Below are 12,951 nucleotides of genomic sequence, written 5' to 3' on the forward strand. Positions count from 1 at the left end.
TTGGGTCATTTGTAGAGACGTGGATGGATCTAGAGACTGTCATACAGAGTGAAGTAAGTCAGAGAGAGAAAAACAAATATAGTATATTAACGCATATATGTGGAACCTAGAAAAATGGTACAGATGAACCTGTTTGCAAGGCAGAAATAGAGACACAGATGTAGAGAACAAACGTATGGATACCAAGGGGGGAAGCGGCGGGGGAGTGGGGGTGGGGGTGTGATGAGTTGGGCGATTGGGATTGACATGTATACACTGATGTGTATAAAACTGATGGCTAATAAGAACCTGCTGTATAAAAAATAAATAAAATAAAATGCAAAATTTTTTAAATAATTAATTTTAAAAATAAAATAAAATAGAAGACCCATTAACTCCACTTGATGTTCAAGGTAAAGATTTTAGTTACATGCAGATGATTTTTTTTTATATTAGAGTGTTTTAGTAGAGATACATGTTATTGAAAGCAAGTCAAGCTATTGCAAGCCAAGAGGGCATCTGTGTTTCATTCTTCTGTCTTCCTGTATACCATCTTAACAGCTTCTTCATCCACATGGCAGAATATAGCTGCCCCATGCTCTTGAGATTCCATATTGCAATTCTAGAGACAGATTGGCTACCTCTAAATACCATTTTTAATTTACAAAGAGAAAATCTGACTGGCACAGCCTGGCTTCCTTTGCGGCCAGGGACATGGGTATGACAAAGCCCAACCATGAGTACTAAGGTCCGACCTAGGGGTAGGGAATTGTATTGTATTGTATTGGTGGCTATCGTATAGGCTGAATGGACATCCTAAAAGCTATCTGCTATAAAAGGCCTTCCCGCAGAACCTCTGAATTTGTGTTTTCCAAATTTCTCTAATGGTAGACTCATCAGGCCCTTGCCTGAAGAGTCTGAATAAGTGGGCCTGGAATGTTTGTTTTTAGTGAATACATCAGGTGATCATTATCATGAGGGAAGCTTGGGAAACCCTGTCGAATCAAACCAGAGGCGACTGCCTATACAGAAGGACATCTCTGACCCGTGTAGCCAAGCTCCACCATCCCGCATTCCTCAGAATGTCTTGACTTGTGATTCTCAATGAGCCTACTGTCACCTCAATCTGATCTCTTGGGAGTCTTCTATCCTGAATCATTTTCAAAGTCCCAGGAAGTAACTGTGAGGCTCAAAACTACCCACACTTCAACTTGAACAGGAGATAGGGGTCCATCCTTACAATGATGGATGTAAAGCAAGGATGAAAAAGTAACAGTCAACTTCCCATACAGATTCCTCTCCCCCTCCTTAGAGATCAGGATAGTATGAAAAACTCTCTTCCCTTAAGAACTCCAACTGCTTTGACATCTTTCATATTCTCACTTTACCCCTATCCCACCATTTCAGCCAACTAGGTATTCTGGTCTCAGACATTTTATCACATAGCTTGGAAGATCGATTCGCCTCTCCTAGAACATCTTCATAAAGGACAGTGTAATAAACTAAAGGCTTAGCTTTACATGTTGTTTGAAGACTCAAATACTATTATCCTAATAACGCGATGCTGGTTTACCTTCAGGTTGGTGGCGTCAAATAAAGGACGCCACTAGAATAAGGAACAAGCAGACATTTAATGACAACTGCCAAAATCTTTTTCCTGTGTAAAGCGCAGCTGAGGTTTTCAAAAGACATATGTTGCAAAACCAGAAATACAAAAGGCCAGTGAACATGTGAAAAAATTGCTCCACCTCAGCCAGAACACAAATTAAAAGAACAATGAGCTCAATTTTTACCTATAAAATTGGCAAAGATAAAAAAGAATAATCCCCAGTGCTGGTGAGGTTGTGGGAAGGTTTACTCCCTTGCCGGTAGGAGTCTGAACTGGGACAGCTTTTCCAGAAGGTATCTGGGGTATGTATTTCTTTCTAAAGCCTTAAAAGTGGCCACACTTCTTCACATAGCAGTTTTGCCTTTTAAGAATTTATCCTAAAAAAAGAACTAAGACTGGGCACAAAGATTTATGACAACGTTGTTCATTACAACATTGACTATATTGGCAAATACCTGGAGGAAAGAAAACCCACCAACAGCAACTGGTTGAGCAAACCGAGGCAGAGCCATACACAATGGATATGCCGTTTGTATCACCATCACAAAAACTGAGGAGGTACGAGATTATTTATAGGCAGGGAAGTATTTTGGCAAAATAGTAAAAAAAAAAAAAAAAAAAAAGCTACAAGAGGTATGATCTTATTTTTTTTTTAAATGTAGTAGAACATTTGGGCAGGGTTGCCTACTCTACAATCCATTATTTGGAATTACCCCCATGCCCCTACTGAAAGGGGTAGCCTTCTTGCCTTTGTTTTAATAACAACTTGACTTGGCTGATTAATATGAGAGATCAGTGAATAGCCTAGAATTCTCTGACTGGAGAATTAGAAATAAGAGACACAAAACCATGCTCACATGATTGCTGACGTGTGAAATGAAGGATGTTGTCCAATCAGGGCTGGGGTGGCCATTTTCATTCACCCATAAGCAGAGGAGTAGTGGAGACAGCCTTGCCTGCAGAAGGGAGAGGAAGAGAACAGAGAAACAGAACATGTGCTTCAAGAGACTGCGATGGGTGAAAGGAGGGGTGTCACTGACTCCCTCCACCCCCACTTTTAAATAAGTCCCCTTTCCTTGAGCTATCTTGAGTCATGTAAGAGTAAACCTCCAAATTTAACAGATATTATTCCTAAAAGACGGTATTTCAGTTCAATTTTATGGTCTCAGTTTTGCTTTTTGTTTTTTTTTTTATTGTAACATATGAGATGAAAGGTCAGAGAGCCTGCACTCCAGCCAGGATTATACCATTAACTATGTGATCTGGGAAAGTCACTCCACCATCTAGATTCTGTGGGACTTTTAAGCAGGAAATCCCAGGCTTTTTGGAAAGGACAAAGCAAACCCATGTGGGTAGGACCCACAGAACTCCCTATCTGCCCATCCTGTAGATGGCTCAAAACCCAAATGAAGGGCTTCCCTGATGGCGCAGTGGTTGGGGATCCGCCTGCCGATGCAGGGGACGCGGGTTCGTGCCCCGGTCCGGGAGGATCCCACATGCCGCGGAGCAGCTGGGCCCGTGAGCCATGGCTGCTGAGCCTGCGCGTCCGGAGCCTGTGCTCCGCAACGCGAGAGGCCACAACAGTGAGAGGCCCGCGTACCCCAAAAAGAAAAAAAAAAAAAAAACCCAAGTGAAAAAGACTGAATCACGTCCTGCCAAAGAGTGGCAGCCTAGATGTAAATCCCGGTTCTCCTACTTAGGGCATGTGGGTTTGGGCAAATTGCTTAATGATTTTATATCTCAGTTTCCTTATCTGTAAAGTGGCATTAATTCTAATACTGCCTCCTTAGAACTGCTGAAGGATTAAAATGAGGTAAGTTGTGTAAAGTTCTTAGCCCAGTGCCTAGAACATAAAATAAGGATTACCTGTGATCCCCAGAGGCCCTGTTCAAGGAAAGGGTGTTCCTTCCTTTCCAAGAGACACACTAGTCCCCTAGGCCCCTGCTTCTCAAACTTCAGCATGCCTAGAATCCCCTAAAGATGTTGATAACATGCAGATTTGGGGGTGGGCCCTGAGAATTTGCATTTCTAACTAGTTCTAGCTAAACCGATGCAGGTGGTCCACCAGGTGGGTAGTGTTAACAATTTTGCCTCAGAGAACCCTTAACACATAAAAGCTTTTCATACCTGTTTCCAATATGCAAAGCACCTTCAATCAACCAGAAAGCTTTAAGAGTGGGGCCTTTTAATTACTTGGATGTTCTCATTAAATTGGAGTTAAACATCACCATGTTTTCAGTTTCAGCTCTTGGAGCAACTGTTTCTAAAATATATTATTAGTTCACTTTTTGGCTTTGGTAAGTTCAGGACATAATTTAGTCTTTCTTTGATGATTTGTGAGGCACTTCAGACCCTTGCAGCGCCTCGGGTCATTCATTTTAACTGCCTGGCTCCATAGACACAGGAGTTATGGGATGAGAAATTGGACTGAACTTGTTCAGACCCAGAGCAGAGGCTGTACTCCACTGAAGGGTTTTACGTGTTTCTACTAACTCTTTGGAATGAGTGTCTTTGCTGGCCGTAAAGTGAAATGAAGGGTGTTATTCTGGTTACTTGAAGGGCCCAGTCGCGCTCCAAATAGTTGAGCGATATATATACACACCGCTACAGAATAACACTGTGCCAGGGATGCAGCCAGGGACTCCCTGCCCTCCTATGGAGGGCGCTAAAGGACGTATCCCTGGGAAGCATTCAATCTTGAGGATGCCAGAAGCCCTTTCACCTCATCACTTATGCAAATACTCCTTTCTCCCCAGTCTTGTCTTAACAAAGAATTGGGGCAGCTTCAAAGCCGTTTCTCAAATAAATAGATTCACGACTGCTGCTACTGAACATTCAGGAAACCTGTTTTTTCTTTACTTGTGGGGGTTTTACAGAGGATTTCTGCTCCACGGAGTGGTCATTTCTCAAGCTGTTTCAAACTCACAAGGTCTATCAGGGACCACACGAACCACGTCTAGCCTTGCGTGGCTATTTTTCTCAATTCAGTTCTATTTCCTTCCTTCTCCTCTCTCCCCTCCGTCCTTTCTTCTTTTCCTCTTTCTCCTCCCTCCCAGGCATCAGGCATTCTTGTTTTTGTTTTTTTTTAAACATCTTTATTGGAGTATAATTGCTTTACAATGGTGTGTTAGTTTCTGCTTTATAACAAAGTGAATCAGCTATACGTACACATATGTCCCCATATCTCCTTCCACTTGCATCTCCCTCCCACCCTCCCTATCCCACCCCTCTAGGTGGTCACAAAGCACCGAGCTGATCTCCCTGTGCTATGCGGCTGCTTCCCACTAGCTATCTATTTTATATTTGGTAGTGTATATATGTCCATGCCACTCTCTCACTTCGTCCCAGCTTATCCTTCCCCCTCCCCGTGTCCTCAAGTCCATTCTCTAGTAGGTCTGTGTCTTTATTCCCGTCTTACTGAGGCAAGACACGCTCGCAAAGAAGGCTGCACCTTCTCTCCCAACCCCGCTGTTTCCCATCTTTGCCCTCTGAGGTTTCTCTGTTAATACCAGTTCTGTTCTTGTAGGAAAACTTGGTCTCCTTTCGATATATTTAAGTCAGGCCCCATTTCTCCCAGATATTTCTCTGACTCTGAATCTTTCCAAATGTCTGCAGGTCTCGGCACTCAGACGTACTTGCCAAAGCCTGCTGACCAATGCTCCTTCTGGAGCCTGAGATTTATCAAGTCTGACCCTCCCTTCCATTTTGGCCATCAACAGACAAGGGTGTGAGTGTCTGCTTGTACAACCCTGTAGCACCACCAATACCAACCCAAAATAAACACAAATCTAACTCCAGTAGCTTTGAAGAGTCATGTAGATTAGTGCTATCCAGTAGAAATATAACATCAGTCACATTATGTTTTAAGCGTTCTAATAGACACATTTTTTTAAGTAAAAAGAAACAGGTAAAATTAACATTAATGATATACTTTAACCCAATATATTAAAAATATTATTGTTTCAACAAGTATTCAATGTAAAAAATTATCAATGCAATAGATATTTTACATTCTTTTTTCTACACTAAGTCGCCAAAAATCCAGTGCGTATGTTACACTTGCTGCGCAGCTCAGTTCGGACCAGCCACACTTCAACGGCTCAATAGCCAAAGGTGGGTCCTGACGCCCACACTGGAAAGAGCACAATGTAGATGTTTACTGTGATTTTCAGGAAGCAGCAGGGTGAGAGGTTTTACAAGCATATCATAAAGGCTACATCCTTAAAATCTTTCTTAGACAACTCTCTCCACCCGAGTGCTAAGAATCTCTCAGCCCGTTCACCCCCCAACTCACCCCCTCACTGCTTCGTTCTGTTCTTCCTCTTCCCTCCTCCTTCTCCACTCACCATTCCTGCCCTAGGCCCCTGACACTGAAAACGCTTCTCTGACAGCATTTCCTCCAAAACTTAGTCCTCCTGGAATTGTACTGAGTAAAATTATCTATTTTGTTGGCTGATTCTTAAAGGTTCCCGGTTCAGCCAGCACCTGCTCACCAGTCTCCCAGGTTTCTCATGGGTGCCTGGGTGAGCACAAGCGATCCCCAGCCGGAAACAGATGAGCCACTCTTCAGATGCGTGGGGACTTCACCAAGGCAACGGAACCTGCCTGCAGTGAAAATGCTCCTGCTAACCAGCCCACGTTGCAGAGCCCTTCTCAGGACCGCTGCCAGCACTGCAGCGCTAACAGGCGAGTTACTCAGAAGAGGCAGGGTTCTGCTCTATGGCAAACGCCATTCCCTCCCTCTGACACCTAGAGTCTCGGGAACAAGCGGGTAGAGAACATGGAGGCAAAGCAACAGTCCCTGGACCCCAGCTTTGTTATATTCAGCTGTAAGGACTACAGAATTAATCACGATCTGTTTGTACAACTTTTCTGTCAATATCAGTTATATCTACTCTGTTTCTCTAAGTACTCAGTCAGATGGGCTGTCCCCCAGAGACAATGCAGGTGGAGTTACAGCTTCCGGTGGTGAGAATGGATTTGCTCACGTTCAGCCCTATTTTCCCTTAAGATTCCTTTTGCAGCTCATAGTTTCAGATCATTTGGTTGGAATGAAGATGGCAACCTTTGCTCATGAAATAGATCCTCTATCTATGGAAAACAGATACACAGCATAACTAGATAAGTAGCCTTGACCTTCTTGAGACACTATTGGATATAACTGAATGGACCCTCATTATTACCATATCCACACAAAACATATGATTGGACCAGGCAAGATCTACCCCCAAATGACCCAAATTTTCACAGGAATCAAAATCAACTCAGACTCCCAAGGGTCATCCAGATCAAAAGAGACCTAAGGCTAGTCTAGGAAACCCCTGAAGTTTTCTAACCCAGTGCAGTACTGGCAGAAATGGGTCACCCAGGGAGAGCACGGATCTGAACCGCACTCTCTTCAGCATCTTTCACGTCGTATCGAGCCCTCAGAGAAAACAGGCTGAAGACTTGGCGACTCTCAATACAACCTCTTGTATCTAAACATTAATAAATATCCAGGAAATATCAATTGTTCTTTTCTTCTTTCCCCAGCTGAATCGCATCGTTCTCACACTGAATGGCTTTTTAATATCTCTGACACACTCCCCCTCCTGTGTCTGCCAGTATTAGAATGTATTATTTGGCTGGTGATTTTTCTCATTTCTCTTCTCAACTCAGCAGCCAGAACTGCTCCTCCTGACTTGGCAGAAGTTGAGGATGTCCATTCTTGCTGACTTTTGTGCCCGTTCATTGCCAAAAACCCATAATATTTAAGGTTTTTAATTCTTCCTCTGCATTGTTTTTTGAGAGGGGTTATTATTTGTGGCCAGAAAATCAGCATTTTTCATATTCACCCCGCAGTTTATAAAGTACCTAACACAGGTCTCTACTTCCTTGCAATCCTCAAGAAATATGTAATTGTCAAGTGAGACAAGTTATGCAAGAATTCTATATACAATCTAACTAACTACATACAACCTAATTAATTCTATATACAAACTAATTAATTAATCTAATTGATCTGTTTTGTTATTGTTATATACAGGAGCATGTTTTCCTGTGTGTGGTACACAATCATAGTTTCCTCTGAGCTAGTTCATTTACAGTACCTCTCTCTGCTGATCTGGATGAATAATAATTTCAGATAAGTTTAAGACAGCTGAGGCACAGTGGAAAAGGTGTCAGTGAACTGGACTCTGCCACCAACTAGCTGTATCCTTAGAAAGTCACTTAATATCCATAAACCACATTTATGTTCATCTGTTAAAACAGGAGACTGGATTAGATCAATGGTTTCCAAGGTGCAGGTCCCCAGGGCCCTCCAAATTCATGGGATCTCCAGATCCATGTGTATACCTAGTAGGCTATAGATGAAATACATGATATGTCTCACTCATACAGGTATAGCTATTTGTTTCAAATTTATGTAACTGCTGTTCTGATTAACGAAGTTTAAATTCATGCAAATGATTATTGAACTCATAGTGGCATATTGTCATTATATACCTTCTCAATCCATGCATACTACAAGTTTAAGTCCTACTACATGGGAATCCAAAAAACATTGAGATTGAAAAGGGGTTCTCACACTTGAAAAGGCTTGGGAATCTCTGTGGTATAATGATCTGTAAGATCCCTTTCAGCAATAAAATTCTGTGTCTAAACATTTCTATTCTGGCAGGGGGTCTTCCATGCTCTAACTCAAAGGCCAGTAAGGGAAATAGCTGAGCACGGGGTGGACTTGGAGTGACCCTCAGCCGGCAGCATGCAAACCAGAGCTCCATCCAGCCACACTGCACTCTAACTGCAAAAGCTCTTACAGAGGAGAGGAAAATTCCAGATGGGGGCTATTACTGTCTTAGAAGAGTTCTTGAGACTTTTTTTTTTTCCTCTTCTGTGTTCCATTTAACTGTTGACTCACTTCTGGCTATACGTTTCTGGAATCGGTATCAATTATGGCAGCCAAACATGAAGGAAGAAATCTGCTCTCATTTATAGCCTTAGTGTTTTAACTTGAAACACTAGGTCTTTTCAAAATAGGCATATGCAAATACTAAGCAAATTATACCCAAACCACAAACCACTTCTTTTGGGAACCATCTAATATTTTTTTCCCCTTAATATAAGCCTTAGGATAGTCCTGATGGTAAGAATTATTCCAAGGATGTAGGACTAGATACTCATTTATGTAAGAAGCCAAGTTTAACGATTATGCAAATAAAACGATATGAATGTCTTTTAAAGAAATAAGGAAGGGACAACTTACTTATTATGGGTTCCTTGAAGGATGGACCATGTTTTTTATCCCTCTGTGTCCCTGTATCCTAGCATTTACGGTTGTTGCTATATCTGTTAAATGGTGAGTTTCCTGAATATAAAAAGAAGCATTAGAATTGGAAGAGGATCTTGACTGCCCTTCAACTAAAAGGGACAGGATTGGAAATAATCAATCACAGCCTATGAAATTAATATGAATAATACAGAATTGAAGAATATTTATGTGAATGCATTTTCTAAAAGCTTGGGGGGAAAACAGGAAATGAGGCAATAGAACTACCAGAGCATATCACTGTAAAGTGATAGATACCAATTTTTCCACTATCTTAAAACTGACTTCTTGGGAACTGGTTTATCAGATTATATGTGGAGTTAGCAAACTACTGAGAGATATAAAGTGGCTAAAAATGTCAGAGGAATGACTCAAAGGGACCATTTGCTCCAATCTAAAGATGCCAGAGAGTAGTAGGCCCTAAAATTCATAGGAAAAGAATGAAGCAAAATAATTAAAAAGAGAGTTGGGTCAAGATGCTCAAGAAATAGAGTTTAGGCAAAAACAAAACAACTGACTTACAATGTTTCAAAAGAGAGAAGGCAGTGGTGAGTTTGTGATATATTACTGAATGGTTAGCTTGACAACAAAGAGAAACTTCAACCAAAGAAAGAATTATTTACAAGAATAATAAAAGTGGCAATCAACATTCTTTTTTGTAAACATTATGTATCTGGCACTATTCTCATCTAATTCCATCTTCTTGGGACTTCCCTGGCAGTCCAGTGGTTAAGACTCTGTGCTTCCAATGCAGGGGGCGTGGGTTCGATCCCTGGTCAGGGAACTAAGATCCCACATGCCATGTGGTGTGGCTGAAAAACACAATGGTAATTCCATCTTCTCAATTCTGCCATTAGGTATGTGCAATGTGATCCCGTTTTACAGACGAGGTGGGAAAAGTTTGCCCCAGATGACTCAACCAGAAAGTGGCAGGGTCAGGATTCGAAAATAGGACTCTTTGAGATGATGGGTGTTCAACATCACTCCCATTAGGGATCCAAATGGAAACTAAAGGAGCAAGAGAAGAAGCACCTTTGTGAAAATTTCAAGATCAGCTTCTACTAAATCCATGAGAAAAGCCTAGCTAGCTGCATGTGGAGGAAAGATGAAATGGTCCACTTCATAAAACAAGGGGACTGAGCCTCATATTAAAAGAAAGAAAAGGGAGGCATTAGTAGCAGAGGCCACTAACATTGCAACACACTGTTTACAAGATTTTTGCAAAAATTCTGCTTCAGTTGTTGACAAGAATAGCCAAAGGCATGATTTATACAATCTGGCAATCTGCCATGGAGAGGCGGGAAAGAGCTGACAGTTGGTGAACTTAAAAGAAGTCACAAAGAGGGGGTGTAATAGAAAATTACTAGATTTTGAACAGGGAAAAGGCTTCTTGCTCAGATAACACGAATCATATAAATACAAACTAGACAATAATACAAAGCGGTATAATATCAAGGAGTATGGGAAATATTACCTGTGATATAGACTATAAGAAATATAGGAAATCAGATATTGGGCTAGATACCATTTATGCATTTTATTATTTTTTTAAAAGATAATCCTAAAAGAAAAAAAACACAAAAAGAAAAAAAGATAATCCTAGATCCTAGTTTGAAAAGTATTTTAAATTAGAATTCAATTAAACAAACAAAAACCAATGAGGTTTCACTGAGTAACAAAGAAAGTACTAGACTGAAAGTCCAGAGATTTAATACAACATTTTAAAACAAATACCTTGGTATTGCTAAGTTTAATTTCCTCCCTGGTAAATGGGGTATAATAATAATACAAGGCTCAGAGGATCTTTGTGAACATTAAATGCAACAATGTTTGTGAAAATTGCCAGTGCTGTGCAATCTTCATCATCGTGATCGTAATTCCTGCTCTGGTCCTACTTAGCTGTATGACCTTAACAACTAGAAAATGGAACTGGAAATGAGGAGGTTAGACTAGATTACCCCTTTAAACTCTCCCATTCTCTGCTAATATAAATCACTGCTTTCCTTCAAAATTACATAAATATATTTTGCAATAGATAAGCAATTAAAATGTGTAAGAACCCAGCATCTCCATACCCAGTGGGTAGAGAAAAAGCGAAATTAAACTGACAAGGAGAGAGGCAAAGCTGCCCGTCTCATCCCATATACTGTGTGTGGCATGCAGATCGGTCAGTTGTAAGAAAACGCTTGTGAAATTTAAAGGCAGTGGAGGGAAATTTTGAAAAGAAATATCCATATACAGGCAGAGCCCCCATCACATCCCATTCAAATGACACAGGTCAATGATAGCAGAATAATACAGCAATGCTTCTTCTCCATTTATTTGGTAAGCTCCTACTGATTCTACAAAGCTGGATACAAATGTCTGTCACCTCCCAATTTGCTCCCAGAGCACTGTGTATATCATAGGCTTACCAGTCCTTTGTAGTTGGTTGTTTTGTACATCTATCTACCCACTAGATTGCTAGGTCCTTAAGAATTAGAATAGCATCTTATTCAATTTTATAGCCTAGCCAACCACAGGGTCTGCCATATAAAAGTTGCTCAATAATGCTGGTTTGAGAATTGAATTAATTAATTAAATGCTGAAAATACAAAGTACATGATAGAAACTGGCTCTTAAGTCAACAGAAAAGACTTTCAACTTTAAATGGCATCTGACACAGTCTCTCTAAAATTTCCCTTAAAATAACCATGAATCAGAAGGGAGGGGGGGACTTAAAAACTAACATTTTCATTAACCACCATACTGATGGAACTGTGCTGAAGAGTGCAGTTGGTAAATCCTTGTGTTATGCTGCCTTAATAGAAAGACTACCCATCTGAAAAAAAGGTACAAAGTCCGTTCAATTCTCCCAAACGTTCTGGCTCCCTGGAATAAGAATGCAAGACTTGTCCCAACCCAGAAACTGGATAGCTGACCTTTACTGACTAGCTGCTGCTTTTGGAGGCTGTCAGAATGTTGTTATTTCCCACCATCCCCAACTTATAAACATCCAACCTATGAATTATAGGCGAAAGAAACCAAAGCAAGTGGAATAGAAATTATAATCAAAGACACAGTTGAAAAAAAATCACAAATTGGAAAAAGCCTCAATTATGCAGGTGTAAGGAGCCCATAATGTTTCAGAGGGAAAATATATATAAAGAAAAAACTCTTCAAGCATCCAGACAGGAATAATGAATTGCATAATAAAGGGAGGGAAGTCAGGCTGATCACAAACTTCTCCTTCCTATTATTATTATTATTATTTTGGCCGTGCCACATGGCTTGCGGGATCTTAGTTCCCCAGTCAGGGATGGAACCCCAGACCCTGGCATTGGAAGCTCAGAATCCTAACCACTGGACCACCAGGAATTCCACTCTTTTGTATTATTAAATGTTAGCAGGAAATTAAGCAGAGTATATAGAATTTTGAGGGGCAAAAGTTGTAATTCAAGATTTTTATACCCAGTTTTTATGACTCTTTTAGTTGCAACCGAGAGGAAACCCAGTTCTAACTAGCTTAAGGGGAAATAAATGAATATATTGTTTCACAAAACTTCCAAGGTAACTTTAGGTACAGCTAAACCCAAGGGCTCAAATATTGTCATTGCCCCTCTCTCTCTTCCTCCCTGCCATCAACCCCGCCAACTCTTGCTTCATCCTGTCTCTGCTTTTCTCTCTATATTGGCCTCATTCTCTCCCACTGTTATGTACACTCTTTCCCTATCCCAGGGAGTGTGGCCAAGGAAAAAATTCCATACCCACATTGTTTTAGCTCATGATTCAAACGGATGACAGACTCCCTGCATCCATGAGATTTTCAATCTCATGAGAATACTTTGGTTGCTTGTATTCAGACCATGTCTAATCACCATGGATGCGAAGTTGGCCCATTATTGGTAAGGCCTGAGTCACACACTGGTCCTGCAGACAGCGCATACACTGTGATTAACAGTCTCACAAGAACCTAATGAGATGGGAGGGAGACAGTTCCTTCATAGAAAGAAAGAGTGGGCAGACAATAAGAGCAAATATGAACTACATTTCCCCCATGCCTACTTAACACAAA

The 12,951-nt window shown here is 41.0% G+C and overlaps 1 protein-coding gene across 15 annotated transcripts in view; it reads right to left on the bottom strand.

The window, feature by feature from the left end:
* Window positions 1-12,951, bottom strand: part of TMEM178A (transmembrane protein 178A) — a 249,199-nt gene that overhangs the window by 84,170 nt on the left and 152,078 nt on the right. For 10 of the 15 annotated variants that reach the window (XR_012325727.1, XR_012325732.1, XR_012325740.1 and 7 more), the window contains 2 exons: window positions 8,835-8,936; window positions 2,446-2,544 (listed from right to left, as the gene is read on the bottom strand). The exons of 1 other annotated variant lie outside the window; for it this stretch is intronic. The gene's annotated coding sequence lies outside the window, so the exon portion shown is untranslated. The remainder of the gene's footprint in view (window positions 1-2,445; window positions 2,545-8,834; window positions 8,937-12,951) is intronic. 4 more of the 15 variants (XR_012325735.1, XR_012325736.1, XR_012325731.1 and 1 more) reach the window with 1 other exon arrangement.

The sequence above is a fragment of the Tursiops truncatus genome, chromosome 14 (assembly GCF_011762595.2).
Source record: "Tursiops truncatus isolate mTurTru1 chromosome 14, mTurTru1.mat.Y, whole genome shotgun sequence".
NCBI classification, from domain to species: Eukaryota; Metazoa; Chordata; class Mammalia; order Artiodactyla; family Delphinidae; genus Tursiops; species Tursiops truncatus.